This window comes from Salmo salar, chromosome 12, assembly GCF_965601325.2.
Source record: "Salmo salar chromosome 12, fSalSal1, whole genome shotgun sequence".
NCBI classification, from domain to species: domain Eukaryota; kingdom Metazoa; phylum Chordata; class Actinopteri; order Salmoniformes; family Salmonidae; genus Salmo; species Salmo salar.
Window position 1 is genome coordinate 53,310,136 of NC_138302.1, and position 19,296 is coordinate 53,329,431.

Sequence of the window (19,296 nt, forward strand, 5' to 3'; positions counted from 1 at the left end):
GACTAGAACTGTAGGATCTTAATTTGTTCACCCTTTTGCTGCTGGAAATGTCCTGCACAGCGGGAATTGCAAACTTAGTGTATTCAAGGTTTAAAAAGGCTTCTAAAGTTTGTAATTTCCACTTTACAATTTCAGACTTTATTTGCCCTAACTACAAAATATCAACCCCTACAAAAATGTCAATTTATTATAATCCACATTTCCTGTTGCTAAAGGATTATTTTCCTGCTGTGAGAAACTGGTCAAATCTGTACATAAGAGCACCAAACAACTGACCTCTCATCTGAGCTTGCAAAGTGACATTGATGTTTACAGAGCCTCCTACATTGGAGTTTTCAAAATGTGGGACAACGTTAACGCCTCCAGTGTGAGCTGCGATGCAGGTCGGGAGAGGTGCTGGTCTGTGCTCCTCAAAACACGCTTTGAAACAAAAAAGGAATTAGACTCCACTTGCCAACAGAATCTCACATCATATGGTTTGCAACTTTTCGGATAGATCTCGGGTTCTCTTAGAGCAGTAATTCCCAACTCCATTCCTCCAGTATCCCCAACAGCACACATTTTTGTTGTAGCCCTAGACAAACTCACCTGATTCAGCACGTTAAAAAAAAAGTAACCTTCATTTAACTAGGCAAGTCAGTTAAGAACAAATTCTTCTTTACAATGTCGGTCTACCCTGGCCAAACCCAGACGACGCTGGGCCAATTGTGCGCCACTCTAAGGGAATCCCAATCACGGCCGGATGTGATACAGCCTGGATTCAAACCAGGGACTGTAGTGACGCCTCTTGAACTGACATGCAGTGTCTTAGACCGCTGTGCCACTCGGGAGCCCTCGGCTTCATGATTAGTTGAGTTGAATCAGGTGTGCCTTGTTTTTTTTTACCCCTTTCTCTCCCCAATTTCGTGGTATCCAATTGGTAGTTACAGCCTTGTCTCATCGCTGCAACTCCCGTACGGACTCTGGAGAGGCGAAGGTCGAGAGCTGTGCATCCTCCGAAACACAACCTAACCGCTGTCGTGGACGAATCAGAATTAGTTGGGTAACACATCTTAATTATCTGTTTTATTAGTATAATATGCTTATTTGAGGTACTTGTCATTAGAAAGTGTCCATTGGACTCTGGTGTCTTTTCAGTTGCATGTCTACCTTAGCTGGGGCTCAGACACTTGGGGCCCAGAGAGGGGAGAGGTCAGACTTGTCGTCATGGGAATGTGTCTTTACCTATGCTTAAACCATGTGAAGGGATGGCGTGATTACTGGGGAACCAATGACTTGTCTCCACAATGTCTGTGAGCAAGTCACACCCTCCTTTTCCTTATTGTGGGGAGGTTTATGGCAGTGTCTGGGACCATGGTCTTTTAGATCTCACACTTATCCTGTGATAATATATGGCCTAGAGGCTCACTCCCTCCAGTGAGCCTGTCCAGGAGTGGGGTCAAGAGGGGGTTTGCTTGAGATGGGAGTATCTAGAGTTGACAATTGATATATGCCATTGGATGAAATAGTTCTGTTCAATACCGTACCAGGGAGGGACAGTTCTAAGGAGACCAGATACTGGGCTATACCATTAATCCTGTTGACATAGCAGTTACTGTCTGATGTGTTTTATGGATATCTGTCATACAAAACGTAACCTTTGTGAACTGTTACTAAGTATCTGTGGTTTGTCAATGTACGTTGAAGGGGCTGTATCGTTGCTATAAAAGATCCCTGTAGCCATTCTGCAATCACCTCATTAAATGATTCATTCGAGAGAATGCATTATTGGGGGTCAAGAACTTTTGCAAATGTATCTTAAGTATTAAAGATGTAGTTTTAACTCGGACTGGTGTGTTTGTAAATCCTCATTTGGTAATGCGGAAATTAGCCACCACATTTGGCGACGGGGGTGGGATGTGAATCTTCACTTGGTGATCGCTCCTGATGACCTAGGTAAATGGTGCACGAGGGATCCCTCAAACTTGGGATCTCAGGGAGACCACACTTCGGGAACGAAGCAGATGGACCCACCTTTGATCTGAGAGGCAGCGAGCCGAGTGGATACCACATTTCAACCTTTTTTTTTAAAGAAAGAGGTGAGCAAAACACACTTGAAGTCGAGTTTTTAGAAAAGCCTCTGTTACGTGAGCTCTGAGTGTGTATTCCTTTGTGAGGGGGGCACCTTGGAGGCGTAAACAGGGCCGAGTCAGAGGAGAGCAATCTGAGAGTTTGCGGACTCAATGATACTCTGCCACTGGTCGGTTGCGGGCGACCTAGAGCCGTCCTGACACTGAATTGATCACAGTGGGGATTGGTGCGGTCTGTGGGGGTGAGGGGCCAGGGTTACTGTGTGTTCTGTGTGAAACATGGTACTTGGTGAAGCCCTATTGGAATAAGGACCTAGTTCTGAGAATGTCTGTGTAACTGTCTAAGTGACCCTCAGAGGTGGTGAATTCCAATTATTTTAAATGTGCTAGCCAGGTATGCCCTGGGTTACTCTGTGTGAGTATTTTGTTAAAGTTACCACTAGGTAATCTTTGTAGGAGCGTTCTGTGTGAGTGTGAGTAGGTTTACTCTGTGTGAGTAACCTTTCAATTATGTTCTGATGTTCTGTGTGAACATCGGACCAGTTCTGTGTGAGTATCGGGCCAATCCTGTGTGGGTGATCCTTAAAGTTCTGTGTGAGTACCTAAACGTTTCTAACGTTTTATATGGATTTTGTGAAAATATGATAAATTGTATGTGTGTGTATAATCGATTACTAGAGATTTGATAAAGTAATGCTGAGAATATAATTAGATACAATTGAAACCAACCATTCGTAGACATACGTAGGTTTTGAGTTGGTATCTTTAATGGATAATTTGATAAAGATGAGGTTTTAATCGTTATTAAACAGTCTACAATGTTTGGGAAATTGTGATCTAGAAACTGATTGGAGTGTGTCCACTTTTGGTTATCTTACCCTAATGATGTAACTATAAATGCTTATTGTATTATCCCCGTCTGGGTACAACAGTTGAAATAAAAATGCCCTTAAGGTCTGAAACTATTTTATTTTTCCTCCCAGTATGAGAGGAGTTGTTGGATTTATTGAATACACCGTTTTCCATAAAGTTGGAGCGAATTAAGATGGAATCTCGACGTAATTGATAAAGTCGGACAAAGCCTAGGGTATCCATCAAACTAATTATCATTGGCTGATTTTAATATGATGAAGTAAAGTAATTGAAATACGTTGAGAAAACATAATCTACTTTTATTAAAAGGCGCAAGATCTGTTTCCTAGTCTATGAATGTTGATTTTACTCTTTGCCTGCTAATCTATTCATTTGGCATGTGAGAATCATCGCCGGAGTAACGCTTGGACTTTGAAATTAGGGCTATTTTCTGGGAATTGTCTCGGTAATATGTGCCTGATTTTACGACTACAGACAATTGTAAATGGGTTTATTTGCTGGGAGTCTGGTTCAATTAAATAGCATTGGTGGTACAGGGGTAGAATTGTCACCTGCCACGCAGGAGGCCAGGGTTATCCTAGCCCATGCACCAGGGGACTGATTATAATTCTACTATTGATATGTTTTGCCTGGAGAGATACGGTTGCTAGCGTTTGTTTAAGATATAAATGTAACGTTTCTGATAGCTTGATTAGTTTAAATTGAAAGGCTAATTCATTAGAAAATAATAGCGAGGGAATTTTGATATGATACTGTAACGACCCTGGGTTTATAAGCGCAGAAATCGACCCTGCCGGGCGAGCATGCTTTTGCGGCAGTCGATAGCGCGCCGGACTTCGGGCTAGAAGGTCAAGGGTTCGAGACCTGCTCCCTGCTGTTTCATTACGATACGTTGTCTGTTGCTGGAACTGACATACAGAGAAAGAGTTGAATGAAGTATTTTATAAGTATGGCGATTTACATGTTATTTTTAAAGTCTTGGATATTTCATAAGTGTGAAGCTGAAAGTGAAGAGGAAGTTGTAAAGTTTGGGTTTAATCTTACTATAGAGGTAAGGCAGAACGTTGGTTGAGTAGTGGGTTATATTTTTGCTTACGGGTAAAACAAAAGATGAGAAGAGATGGTTATGTGCGCTGAGCTATGCTTGGGCTATGTTTGGCTGGAAGGAAGGATTTTGTGATGTGAAACCTGGTTATTGATTCTTGGTTTGAATGTTTAGGTAACACCAGTGAATTAGAGAAGGAAGTTTATGTATTTAAACATTATACTCTGTTTCCATTACGTGGAACAATGTCAGGACAGGACAGTACAGTGAATTGCAGGTTGAGTTAATTTTATTTTACAGGGACAGTGCGAATTCATCACAGTTGTGCGTGTGCTTGGCCGGCGTGCGCGTTCCTGTAAGACGTAGAGTCGCAAGATAGCGCAAGGACGAGCTTTGTAAGGGGGGTGAGTGTAACCGAGGTGGTGCGCGCTAAAAGCGTTTCAATCGGTAACGTTACTCGCTCTGAGACCTTGAAGCATAGTTTTGTTACTTCTGTAGTAAAACAATTTCATATGTTTTGGAAATTAGCTAGGTTGCATTTGGTTATTTGAATTACCTTTTTTCATTTGCTTTTAAAAGAGAGGTTGGAATCAAGTATGAAATAGGGTGCAGGCCAGGCAGCAGGCTGTTAGCCAGCCTGCCAGCTTAGTGGAGTCTGCCACTAGCACAGTCAGCGTAGTCAGCTCAGCTTTCCCCATTGAGACCGTGTCTGTGCCTCGATCTAGGTTGGGCAAAATTAAAAATGGCGGTGTTCGCTTTAGCAATCTCACTAGTATAAAGACCTCCTCCATTCCTGCCATTATTGAAAGAGATTGTGATACCTCACATCTCAAAATTGTGTTACTTAATGTTAGATCCCTCACTTCCAAGGCAGTTATAGTCAATTAACTAATCACTGATCATAATCTTGATGTGATTGGCCTGACTGAAACATGGCTTAAGCCTGATGAATTTACTGTGTTAAATGAGGCCTCACCCCCTGGTTACACTAGTGACCATACCCCCCGTGCATCCGGCAAAGGCGGAGGTGTTGCTAACATTTACGATAGCAAATTTCAATTTACAAAAAAAAAAAATGACGTTTTCGTCTTTTGAGATTCTAGTCATGAAATCTATGCAGCCTACTCACTCACTTTTTATAGCTACTGTTTACAGGCCTCCTGGGCCATATGCAGTGTTCCTCACTGAGTTCCCTGAATTCCTATCGGATCTTGTAGTCATAGCAGATAATATTCTAATTTTTGGTGACTTTAACATTCACATGGAAAAGTCCACAGACCCACTCCAAAAGGCTTTCGGAGCCATCATCGACTCAGTGGGTTTTGTCCAACATGTCTCTGGACGTACTCACTGCCACAGCCATACTCTGGACCTAGTTTTGTCCCATGGAATAAATGTTGTGGATCTAAATGTTTTTCCTCATAATCCTGGACTATCGGACCACCATTTTATTACGTTTGCAATTGCAACAAATAATCTGCTCAGACCCCAACCAAGGAGCATTAAAAGTCGTGCTATAAATTCTCAGACAACCCAAAGATTCCTTGATGCCCTTCCAGACTGCCTCTGCCTACCCAAGGACGTCAGAGGACAAAAATCAGTTAACCACCTAACCGAGGAACTCAATTTAACCTTGCGCAATACCCTAGATGCAGTTGCACCCCTAAAAACTAAAAACATATGTCATAAGAAACTAGCTCCCTGGTATACAGAAAATACACGAGCTCTGAAGCAAGCTTCCAGAAAATTGGAACGGAAATGGCGCCACACCAAACTGGAAGTCTTTCGACTAGCTTGGAAAGACAGTACCGTGCAGTATCGAAGAGCCCTCACTGCTGCTCGATCATCCTATTTTTCCAACTTAATTGAGGAAAATAAGAACAATCCGAAATTTCTTTTTGATACTGTCGCAAAGCTAACTAAAAAGCAGCCTTCGCAAATGGAGGATGGCTTTCACTTCAGCAGTAATATATTTATGAACTTCTTTGAGGAAAAGATCATGATCATTAGAAAGCAAATTACAGACTCCTCTTTAAATCTGGGTATTCCTCCAAAGCTCCATTGTCCTGAGTCTACACAACTCTGCCAGGACCTAGGATCAAGGGAGATACTAAAGTGTTTTAGTACTATATCTCTTGATGCAATGATGAAAATAATCATGGCCTCCAAACCCTCAAGCTGCATACTGGACCCTATTCCAACTAAACTACTGAAAGAGCTGCTTCCTGTGCTTGGCCCTCCTCAATTTCGGTGTTCCTCAAGGTTCCGTTTTAGGACCACTATTGTTTTCACTATATATTTTACCTCTTGGGGATGTCATTCGAAAACATAATGTTAAATTTCACTGCTATGCGGACGACACACAGCTGTACATTTCAATGAAACATGGTGAAGCCCCAAAATTGCCCTCGCTAGAAGCCTGTGTTTCAGACATAAAGAAGTGGATGGCTGCAAACTTTCTACTTTTAAACTCGGACAAAACAGAGATGCTTGTTCTAGGTCCCAAGAAACAAAGAGATCTTCTGTTGAATCTGACAATTAATCTGGATGGTTGTACAGTCGTCTCAAATAAAACTGTGAAGGACCTCGGCGTTACTCTGGACCCTGATCTCTCTTTTGAAGAACATATCAAGACTGTTTCAAGGACAGCTTTTTTCCATCTACGTAACATTGCAAAAATCAGAAATTTTCTGTCCAAAAATGACGCAGAAAAATTAATCCATGCTTTCGTTACTTCTAGGCTGGACTACTGCAATGCTCTACTTTCCGGCTACCCGGATAAAGCACTAAATAAACTTCAGTTAGTGCTAAATACGGCTGCTAGAATCCTGACTAGAACCAAACAATTTGATCATATTACTCCAGTGCTAGCCTCCCTACACTGGCTTCCTGTTAAGGCAAGGGCTGATTTCAAGGTTTTACTGCTAACCTACAAAGCATTACATGGGCTTGCTCCTACCTATCTTTCCGATTTGGTCCTGCCGTACATACCTACACGTACGCTACGGTCACAAGACGCAGGCCTCCTAATTGTCCCTAGAATTTCTAAGCAAACGGCTGGAGGTAGGGCTTTCTCCTATAGAGCTCCATTTTTATGGAATGGTCTGCCTACCAATGTGAGAGACGCAGACTCAGTCTCAACCTTTAAGTCTTTACTGAAGACTTATCTCTTCAGTAGGTCCTATGATTAAGTATAGTCTGGCCCAGGAGTGTGAAGGTGAACGGAAAGGCTGGAGCAACGAACCGCCCTTGCTGTCTCTGCCTTGCCGGTTCCCCTCTTTCCACTGGGATTCTCTGCCTCTAACCCTTTTACAGGGGCTGAGTCACTGGCCTACTGGTGTTCTTCCATGCCGTCCATGGGAGGGGTGCGTCACTTGAGTGGGTTGAGTCACTGACGTGGTCTTCCTGTCTGGGTTGGCGCCCCCCCCCCCCTTGGGTTGTGCCATGGCGGAGATCGTTGTGGGCTATACTCGGCCTTGTCTTAGGACGGTAAGTTGGTGGTTGGAGACATCCCTCTAGTGGTGTGGGGGCTGTGCTTTGGCAAAGTGGGTGGGGTTATATCCTGCCTGTTTGGCCCTGTCCGCGGGTATCATCGGATGGGGCCACAGTGTCTTCTGATCCCTCCTGTCTCAGCCTCCAGTATTTATGCTGCAGTAGTTTATGTGTCGGGGGGCTAGGGTCAGTCTGTTACATCTGGAGTATTTCTCTTGTCTTATCCGGTGTCCTGTGTGTATTTAAATATGCTCTCTCTAATTCTCTCTTTCTGTCTTTCTCTCGGAGGACCTGAGCCCTAGGACCATGCCTCAGGACTACCTGGTATGATGACTCCTTGCTGTCCCCAGTCCACCTGGCCGTGCTGCTGCTCCAGTTTCAACTGTTCTGCCTGCGGCTATGGAACCCTGACCTGTTCACCGGACGTGCTTGTTGCACCCTCGACAACTACTATGATTATTATTATTTGACCATGCTGGTCATTTATGAACATTTTAACATCTTGACCATGTTCTGTTATAATATCCACCCTGCACAGCCAGAAGAGGACTGGCCACCCCTCATAGCCTGGTTCCTCTCTAGGTTTCTTCCTAGGTTTTTGGCCTTTCTAGGGAGTTTTTCCTAGGGAGTTTTTCCTAGCCACCGTGCTTCTTTCACATGCTTTGCTTGCGGTTTGGGGTTTTAGGCTGGGTTTCTGTACAGCACTTTGAGAATATCAGCTGATGTACGAAGGGCTATATAAAAATAAATTTGTTTGATTTGAAGTATGATGCCGTGGAACTTAAAATCAGATATCACTTGGAACTTTTCCCCTGATAAATAGACATCTGTCTCAGGGGCATCAGTGTTTTCTTTGTGAGGAACATGCAGACTGTGTTTTGTATTTTATTGAGATGCAAACATGAGTCTCTGAGCAACTTTGTCATCTCAACCATTACAGAAGTGAGTTTTTGTGTAGGTTGTTTGTTAATTGCATGCATTTATCACTGTATCATCTGCATACATTGGAACTTCAGACCCTGTACAGACAGAAGGAAGATCATTAATGTATGAGCTGAACAGTATTGACCTTTGGGGGAAATGTAAACATTGTGTATTATGAGTGGAAAAAAAGTTAGTTTTGATTCTTACGCTGATGAGACAGCACACATTTTTTGAAAGGTTTTAGATTTGTTAAACAAGGATTGTTGTACTAAATTTATGCAACAGGTTGAAATGATTTGATTGCTAGAAAGAGGTTATGGGTTTGTTTACTGTTTATTGTTTATTTTTGGTGTTGTTTTCACTTAATTAAACATTGTATTGTCTGATGTGTTTGAGTAGGATTCTTTCCTCCAGGACGGATGAAAGTCAACTGAAGTATGTATGTTAAAGGCGACATGAGAGAACACGTCTCAAACTACATTTTATTAAATGCCTGGGATTAAATATTGCTGAACAATCCAAAGGTGAAAAAGCTATCACATATTTGTTGGACATTGGTCTAGTAATGATACCAGGATAATTGTATCTAAGGGTCAATTAAGCATGCATATACATTGATGCAGATTAAAACTAATGATGAGGGAGTACAGTGGAATTATCATTAGGTTTTGTTTGTAGTTAACGTTTGGGTTTCTGAATCAGTTGTATAATGACTGCTAAAGAAGTGTTTGTGTTTTTCTTTGGGACAATGGGGATTTCATTGTCTATGTTTCATGGGGCTATAATCTTGGGTGAGTGAGATTGAGGCCGTAAACTACCAAAATGGAAAAGGCCTGGATTTGTTTTGTTTGTTTTTACTTTAGGGTTTGCAAATACCCATACACAGGGGCGGAAATCCCGGGGGGGGACGGGGGAGACACGACCCCCCCATCCTGGGAAAAATATGATTTGTCCCCCCCCAATATATCACTGAAACATAACTATGTAATTTAAATAATATTAATAATACGCAATGAAAGCAATTGTGCTGATTATAGACACTTAATAGCGCGTTTTTAAGTTTCAAAAGATTGCAACCCCCCCACCCTTTGCCTCACAATGGTTTGATCCACTGCCAGTTCCTTAGCTTGCTACGTAACTGACGTGAGGTTAATCCAGTCAATTGCGCACACACACTAGCTGAATATGCAGAGCTAGCGCGCAAATATTAACTATTAAGCTAGCTAGTACCTATTCCATTTGTGGCGTCGTCAAAGATGGAATCAGCATGCAGATGATGTAAGTTAGTGCTTCAAAGTCCCTGTGATAAGGTTAGCGATAAACTGAAATCCAAACTGAACAGAACTACACTCTCTTCTACCATTGTCTTAAATATATTTAATGGTCTCGTTGCAAAAGCTAAATTGTCGCAAGTGAACTTTTATTTATTTATTTTATTTCACCTTTATTTAACCCGGGTAGCAAAAATTATAGCAAACACCACTGAAACTGAATTGGTGCTCGCTAGCTTTGCAAATTCAGCTATTGTTGGAAGCCAGCCAATATGAAACAAACTATTAAAATGACAAAAGGTTGCAGCATATGTTGTGTAAATGGTGAACTCATACAGCTGTCAAATCTTGTCATTTTAATCCGTTTCACATTTGCTAGCTATGTTTTAGATCGAAGCCCAAATAGAATGATTGAAGATGATAGAAGCCCATCTCCTACTGTAAATAACCTACACACTGTGTGTGTAGCCAGCCAGGTAGAAAAATGGCAGAAAAATAAAAGACGTACATCAGAGTATTTTTCAATACACCAAAACGCATAGTAAGAACCCTAGTAGCCTAATATCTCAAAGACTAGTTGATAAAATGTTCATAAGAAAGAAATTAAATTCTAATGGAAATGTTTCACAATGATGTCATTAGGCAGAGCAGGCAACAGATGGCACACAGACAGCAGAGTTGGGGACAGATATGCAGGGACAGACTGGCAGAGACAGGGAGTCTCAGGTAAGTTTGTTGAGTCTTTGTTTGGCAACATTATGAAAGGTTCTCCATTTTTTTAACTTGTAAAATAGGAACATAATTGGAAAATGCCATGGATACCCCCACTCTCAACTTAAACTGGTGACTGAACTAAGATTTGTTAAAGGCAATGGTATTGCTGTTGTGATTAGTTGTGTAGTTTTGGGTACCGGTAGTTAGGAGTACATCAAACACCTTATTTCTTTGGTTCCTCAATATACATTTACCATATTACAATGTAGGCTATGTGTTACAGCACTACTTTTGGTGTCCCCCTCAGGAATTGCTCTTGAGAAAATGTCATGTAATTGTCCCCTCCAAAGTTGATATCAGATTTTCGCCAATGCCCATACACAACACATTTGTTATTGCTATTTGTTTGTGTTGTTAAAATAGTATGTTTGATTTGTTTTTCTATTTCCTGTGGTATTGGTGAGTTTTCCATTTGACTTAGTGCTAAGATATCTTAAAGGGGTATACACATGGAATATTTGGACGTTTTTTTCCCCTGAGTTTTAACTAAAGATGTGGATTCTTTTGTTAATGAAACGTCCTGGGTAACCTGTGATACAACATGTAGAAAATGTTTGACGTTTTTACATTTTGTTGTCTAAGATAGTAAGAAACATTTCTGTGAAGGGGTGGTTTGACTTATGACCTTTGTCAGGGTTTTCCTGTGTGGTCTGATCAGCCTCATGGGAAAGCCATTTGGATAATACATTTTAGGTCATTTGTTATACTGATTTCAAGGTAATTCGTGAAATGTATAATTATGATGGAATTTAAAGTTCTTAGACATATTTGTAATTTGGACCTATGTGATATAGGGCATTGCCTTTCACTAAGGGTAGGCTGCTTGAAGTCTGTTTTCCTATGACCATATGGGTAAATCATTTTTTCTTTGTGGAGGTTTTCAGAGTTGTGATTTTCATTTGGTTATGTTATTTGACATTTTGATTTGTAGTAGTGTTTTTTTATACATTACTCTCATGGAGAGTCATGTGTTAAAAAAAATGGGGGAGGATACAGTCCTTTGAGGGTTTGGATTCAGTTCTTTGAAATTTGGATTGAAGTTTACACATCTTGAGTGATATGTGAAGGAGTGTATTGTTGTGTTGTTTGTTCTGTTCTATTCCTGATGGGTTATAGGTCTAACTTCCTGATTCTGTGGCTCTGCGATGGAGTTGAAATTGTGATGGGAAGTATTAACCAATGTGAAAGAATAATTTCAATAGAATGTGTTGTTATTCTCTTTCAATAATGTTTAGACATTTGTATTAAGAATAATTGGTAAAAGTAATAATTTATCATGTAGTTAATGAACTGAACTAAACTGTTGTTCTGATCTGTTCTTTCGAGGTTATCATGAAAAGTGACATCAGACGGTATCTTAATGCATGGAAGAGATAATTGGACCGAAAAGTGTGTGTACCTCAAACCCCCTCTAATTGGCTGAAGGAGTGACGAAGGCGTTGAATATGGCCCTGTCCGAACCATTTCTACTGAGAGGAATGGCCGAGCCAGCAACCGGTGTACAGTTTCCGATCTAAGATATCAACTGCTTTTCTCTCATGTTTCTCTCAGGAGTGTGAGAGGAGTCCACATGGAGTGAGCATGGGGAAAGGTGCTGTTCTAAACTATTCTTATGTTGCTGATATATTGGTTGACGAATGGACAAGACATAATGGGCATCTAAGGTGAAACATTGACATTGGGACATTATAATGGGTCATTCACTTTGAACTTTAAAGTTATCTGAAGAAGAACGAAGAGGACGCCAGAAGAATCAGTGCCTGGAGAGAGGGGTTTGGTCAACTGTGCCCATAACTGTTTAGACTTTTGGGGTATCAGGTTGATTGTAGAGGTCTACACCACGTAAAATTATAGTAATTTAGATTAAGAATGCATTGAGATACTGATCTGTAGAATAATCGTGATAAAATTGTTAATAGTAGAAATTATTGGATAATTATACTGGATGTTAAAATGAATGGACATTCTGCTAATATTGATGAGTGTTTAAATTTAGTTTTTACTTTGAGTGATAAGACAAATTTGAATCACTGAGCAATGTCATTTTGAAATTTTGGTTGGATAATTAACTGAGTTCTAATTATGATTTTATTTGGAAATTGAATGAATTTTAAAACTGAAGGATTGATTTGAGTTGAATATGTTAAAATCTAAATGGGTGAAGAAATTCATGTATTAGAGATAGATTGTTTTGATTGTTGTTATGAACTAAAGATGTTGAGGTTATTATAAGCATGCCATGGGTGAATGACATGGGTGAACTCTGATCTGGAGAGTGAAAATGATCCTAATCTATTTGGATCTATAGGCATTGCCTTATAAATAGTGGAATCATGATGCGTGTCTTGGGTCATGTTCATTAGGCACCAAGGGGATACATTTTATTTTAACTACGAGTCACTACCTGGATTTGTACAACAAGATATGCTAATTATAGTTTCTGGGATGGAAATTGTCATTTCCAACATACTATGCTGATCCATTTGAGTGTGATAGATAACTAAAGATTATTGTATTAAACTCCATTGGTGCATGCACTGCATTATGCATTCATTATGTGCTTTTCACTGTCTATGGAAAATATAGCTTTGAATCTCATAAACTGTATGCATTTTTTGTTTTTCTTCATGGGTTCGTGCAGGTGACTGTGTATCTTAACCTTCCCAGACAAATTGCTAGAGTGTTTAGTAAATGTTGGGGGATGGTAATAAGAGACAGTGCTGAGTTTCTTGGGATGTTATGTGCAGGAACCCCATGCAATGAGTTATTGTTTTGTGATTTTTGGTTTATGTAGAATATATGTATGTTCTATGTGAATGAATGTTCTTAAATCTGGTGATTTTCTTTTAAATTGAGAGGGGACACAGAGGGATGACTGTCTTTTCTGTTGTGATGAAGCCTGTGTTTAGACACTGGTTCCGCTGTAACGTTACTGTTCTGATTCTCTAGAAGGGACGGAGTCCCTTGAGAGGGGAATGTCGTGGACGAATCAGAATTAGTTGGGTAACATAGATAATTAAGATGTTTTATTAGTATAATATGCTTATTTGAGGTACTTGTCATTAGAAAGTGTCCACTGGACTCTGGTGTCTTTTCAGTTGCATGTCTACCTTAGCTGGGGCTCAGACACTTGGGGCCCAGAGAGGGGAGAGGTCAGACTTGTCGTCATGGGAATGTGTCTTTACCTATGCTTAAACCATGTGAAGGGATGGCGTGATTACTGGGGAACCAATGACTTGTCTCCACAATGTCTGTGAGCAAGTCACACCCTCCTTTTCCTTATTGTGGGGAGGTTTATGGCAGTGTCTGGGACCATGGTCTTTTAGATCTCACACTTATCCTGTGATAATATATGGCCTAGAGGCTCACTCCCTCCAGTGAGCCTGTCCAGGAGTGGGGTCAAGAGGGGGTTTGCTTGAGATGGGAGTATCTAGAGTTGACAATTGATATATGCCATTGGATGAAATAGTTCTGTTCAATACCGTACCAGGGAGGGACAGTTCTAAGGAGACCAGATACTGGGCTATACCATTAATCCTGTTGACATAGCAGTTACTGTCTGATGTGTTTTATGGATATCTGTCATACAAAACGTAACCTTTGTGAACTGTTACTAAGTATCTGTGGTTTGTCAATGTACGTTGAAGGGGCTGTATCGTTGCTATAAAAGATCCCTGTAGCCATTCTGCAATCACCTCATTAAATGATTCATTCGAGAGAATGCATTATTGGGGGTCAAGAACTTTTGCAAAAGTATCTTAAGTATTAAAGATGTAGTTTTAACTCGGACTGGTGTGTTTGTAAATCCTCATTTGGTAATGCGGAAATTAGCCACCACACCGCACTGCTTCTTGACACAATGCCCTCTTAACCCGGAAGCCAGCCGCACCAATGTGTCGGAGGAAATGCTGTACACCTGGCGACCGTGTCAGCGTGCACTGCGCCCGGCCCGCTACAGGAGTCGTTAGTGTGTGATGGGACAAGGGCATCCCAATAGTGACGGGCATTCCGGCTCTTTTCAGTGAGGCAGCTCGTTTGGCTCAGCTCAACAAAAAGAGCCCGCTCTTTAAAAAAAAATGTTTTGTATTTTTTCAAGTCAAACAGTTTGCGATAGTTTGACTATGATTGGTGTTAAAACAATTCTAATTAAATTATTAAATGAAATCATACTCTACCTTAACCACAATGCATTTAAATATGCATTGGTTTGTTGCGAAATAGAATGCTATTAAACATTTGCATTTAAAGTATAACTTTTTAATGTATATAAACAAAGTGCATTTAAATGTAACAATACAAAACTAATACAATCTGAACAACATAATATTAGAATATTGCACCATATCAAAGAAAAATAAATAATGTGCAAAACAGCAGCATCCCACTTAAAACATTAAACAGGTCCCTCTTTTCTCTCTCTTCTTTATTGCCATGTTATAACCAGCAGCACACAGCAATGCTGACCATATTTTGCTTTTATGAGAGATTTGCATTCAGAAATGCAAGCTGCCTCACTTGAGGGGCTGGTGCAGTTTCTTCTCCAAATAGGATCGGACTGCCATTATGGCATCTGCTAAGGGATTCCTTTGTGCTGCATCCCCAGTTGCTCTCTCATCAAACAGCATCCAAACAGCAGACGTTTGTGGCACTACTGCTGGTGCTTCTGCTCCCTCTTCTTCCTGTTGCCCTGGTGCCTGAGCCAGCTGACTGCTGGGGCTGTCCCTCCCTGCTGCTGAGGTTATTCTTTGAAGAGCCTCAATCGCTCTGGCATCACTGAAGGCTAACTTCTTAAACCTGGGGTCAAGTGTAGAGGTTTCTGATAGCACGTGATTATATTCCATTCTGTGGAACTTTCTGTCCATTGATGAACATAGGGTGTCCATCAACTCTGTCACATGTCCTGTGGTAACCTCCCATTCCTCCTGGTTCAGAGCATCAACAGGTGCATTGACAATGGCCAGGGTAGAGATGATGGCATCCTTTGACTCAAGAAACCGCTTGAACATATAAAATGTTGAATTCCACCTTGTAGTGCAGTCTTGTTTATGCCTCAGCTCAGGCATCCCCATCTGGCGTTGTGTAGACTTTCGTTTTTCAGCACCTACTGTGGTCCTGTGGAAGTATTCCACAGCTGCTTTCACTTTGTCCACAGTGGGCTTCATCACCTTCAGAGCATCTCTTACAATCAGGTTGATTGTGTGGGCAAGACATGGATGATGGGTCCATTTGAACATTTTCATGGCTTTGGTTGTTAGCTGCATTGTCGCGCACACAACAGACCACTTTTCTATCTACCTGCATTCTCTGGCCACCCTCAACAGTTCGTCTGCCAAGTTCTCTGAGATGTGATTTTGAAAGGGTTTTCCTGCATGGAATTGTGTACATTGGATTTAGACTATTGCTATAATTTCTAAAACCTCTGTCCTCCACGATCAAAAATGGCTGGAAATCGGTGGCAATCATTTTAGCCAATGCAATATCAATTTGGCCTTGTTTTGCTACAGACATAGACTTTGGCATAAACTGGTCCATAGAAGACTGTGTTGCTGTGGATCGCGGAGTAGGCCTACTTGACTGAGTGGATACATCTCCACGTGTGGAGGTGCTGACTCCACCACTATCACCAGCAGGCCACTAGTTTCTCGAAGCTCCGCTACACCTAGCTTCACAGTTGGGTGCACAGTTCGCATATGCTGGTGTAGGTTGTGCACAGAACCGGCTTTATATGAGATTTTGTTTTGGCAAATTCTACACTGTGCTCTAACATTGTCTACATTACTAAAATGCATCCAAATGCTACTGTGCTTCCAACTCATTTTCTAGCTGTTGTTTTCACAGCTGTCCTTCCGCTCTCTCCTCGGCTGCTAAGTGTGTGACTGAGTGAGTTGGCTCGGCCCTCCCTCACGCATCTTTGGTTCATTGGTTGACACTACGTGTCTGATTGACAGGAACAACAGGTGAGACTGTTAGTCTGAGCAGACAGAACGAATGTGTGCGCTTGAGCATTTAGGCCTATACTAATTTATTTCTTTTTTCGTTCTTTGAATTAGTTAATTCTATTCATTTAAATCTTTTGATTATTCATATCTAATTTACAAAATAATAATTTATAAATAGATTCTGCTCTTCTGATATGCGAGACGGCTCCCAATGTTCACCTACAAGAGCCGGCTCGTTCGCGAACGACCCATCACTACACCCCAGCCGCCCAAACCCTCCCCGCTGGGCCAATTGTGCGCCGCCCCATGGGTCTCCCCATGGGTCTCCCGGTCGTGGCCGGCTAGGACAGAGCATAGACTCGAACCCAGAATCTCCAGTGGCACAGCTAGCACTGCGATGCAGTGCCTTAGACCACTGCGCCACTCGGGGGGCCAAATCAGGTGTGCTTGTCTGGGAATACAACAAAGATGTGTGCTGTTGGGGGTACTCAAGGCCTGGACATGGGAAACACTGTCTTAGACTAAAAACAACAGTGGCTGGAATTTAAACAAAATCCCAACCTGATCCTATTCCAAACCTGTTTTCTTGGATTCTGTACTTTGCGTCAGTTAGCTGTAGATGTGCTTACACAAAGTAAAATGTTGATATAAAGAAGCTGTCTTACGCTCATGTTGTCTAACAACAGATTGCTGTTGCAAATGTAGGTTCCATTCAGGAGTTGTTCTGGGTCTCTTTCCACACTGAGGACAGGCAGGGTCTCCTGATGGACCAGGCTGGTCCCTGAAGCTGCTGATGCACTGTCTGCACACTCTGTGTCCACAGTTAAACGAGACTGGGTCTCTCAGCCCATGCTCACACACTGGACAGACCAGACCAGCCCTCAACTCACTGCAGAGAATAATAGAGGGGGCGAGAGAGAGACAATTATACACGTGTTTGTGTGCCTCTTTCTATTTTGGTTAGTCAGAGGTAATTATAGTGTATTGTGAGATTTACATTTTTTGTATAAATGCAGTTATTCTCTTCTCCAGTGGGTGTATCATCAAAGTACAACAACCCACCTCCTTTTCATCTCCCTCTCCCTCTCTCGCTCTAGCACCTGATCATTGCTGCAACTCTTTTGATCTTGCTCCAGGTCATCCAAGAGGTCAGGAAGGGAGTGTGCCATGGTGACAAGCTGAAACAAACAGAGTAATATCATAGCCATCAGTTTGATTTAGTTGAAAACAAACACAGTAATGTCAAGGCCATCAATTTGATTTAGTCGATGCCTTAACATTGCATTGCTTGTTTTGACATCCAGTACATTTCACTTCAGGGCATCTGAACGATCCCTTTTTATCTGTGCAAAAACGGACCTTTGACCATTTGTCAGGTTGACGCCTCTTGAGAGTTACAGTACATAGGATGCAGAGCTGTATTATCTTTGAATATCTTACGGAATACTGTAGGTCAGGTTAAATATTACTTAAATGTTTCACCTGAGACAGGTATTTGCTCAGGGTGTATCCTATAACCTATGTACATGCTAAGAACGTCACAAGCTATAGAAGGCAGATATTACATATTTTGGGTTGTGTCATGTGGGTTGCTTGTTGTTATGCAACATTTACTTATTTATGTTCTAGTTTCACCTATTTTCGGCAATTTTTTGAGGAAAGAGGTTTTTATGGCTCACATCTCTTCCTGGCAGAGAGTTTGTTAACTAGAACTGTTATTGTACCCCGTATGAAAAGAGATTGCAGTCAGAGTCTAAGTTAGCAGCAAATACTGCGTCCAAAATAACACATTTTTTTACTGCAGTCATTTTGCAGTGTAACTGCATTAAGAGTGCAGTATAACTGCAGTTATTCTGCGATTACTGCGTCCAAATTATCACAGTCGACTGCTGTTACTGCACTTTTACTGCAATCTTTGTTTTAAGGGACCGGTCAGTAGGTTGGTCAAATGAGTCTGTGAAATGACAGATAACAGCTTTACATTTTCCATTTTTTTCGGAGCACTTCTACTTAACGTTACATAGTTGAGGTATTACTACATTATTTCGACATCAGCGATACGTGCTTCATAAAATAAGGCCAGTAACCTCTACAAAAGATAACTTTCCAGTCCAACCCGCCATTTTAGAATGTGCCCACAACTTATTTTCCAAAAACAAAAAGGTAGCCTAGTGAGTCTTTTATATAGATTTTTTTTCTTCAGTTTTAAGTAAAAAAAAACAATAACTCACCAATACGTGACCAGTTTGTACAATCAATATTTGAAATTAAACAACGAAGACGAATAAACATTTCGACTGCTTGAATACAGTCTTGCAATTTGTTTGTTGTTGGGCGGCCCGACAAATGGAGTTAAAGTTGTAGTGATGGGTCGTTCGCGAACGACTCGGCTCTAAGAGCCGGCTCTTGTAGGTGAACATTGGGAGCCGGCTCGCATATCAGAAGAGCCGAATCTATTTATAAAAAATATAAAAAATAAAGATATGAATAATCAAAACATTTAAATGAATAGAATTAACTAATTCAAAGAACGAATAAATAAATAAATAAATAAAATAATATAGGACTAAATGCTCAAGCGCACACATTCGTTCTGACTGTCTGCTCAGAAAAAAAGAGCCTCACCTGTTGTTCCTGTCAATCAGACACGTAGTGTCAACCAATGAAGCAAACATGCGTGAGGGAGGGCCGAGCCAACTCACTCTCAGTCACACACTTAGCAGCCGAGGAGAGAGAGGAAGGACAGCTGTGAAAACAACAGCTGGAAAATTAGTCAGAAGCACAGTAGCATTTGGATGCATTTTAATAATGTAGACAATGTTAGAGCACAGTGTAGAATTTGCCAAAACAAAATCTCATATAAAGCCGGTTATACGCACAACCTACACCGGCATGTGCAAACTGTGCAC

General features: G+C 41.2%; 1 protein-coding gene across 1 annotated transcript in view; it reads right to left on the minus strand.

The window, feature by feature from the left end:
• LOC106565182 (protein NLRC3-like) overlaps window positions 1-18,881 on the minus strand; it is a 31,681-nt gene extending 12,800 nt beyond the window's left edge. Inside the window, exons 1-4 of the mRNA XM_082959046.1 lie at window positions 18,619-18,881; window positions 17,450-17,565; window positions 17,053-17,276; window positions 277-420 (exon numbers count right to left, since the gene is read on the minus strand). The gene's annotated coding sequence lies outside the window, so the exon portion shown is untranslated. The remainder of the gene's footprint in view (window positions 1-276; window positions 421-17,052; window positions 17,277-17,449; window positions 17,566-18,618) is intronic.
• Between the last annotated feature and the right edge of the window lie 415 nt (window positions 18,882-19,296).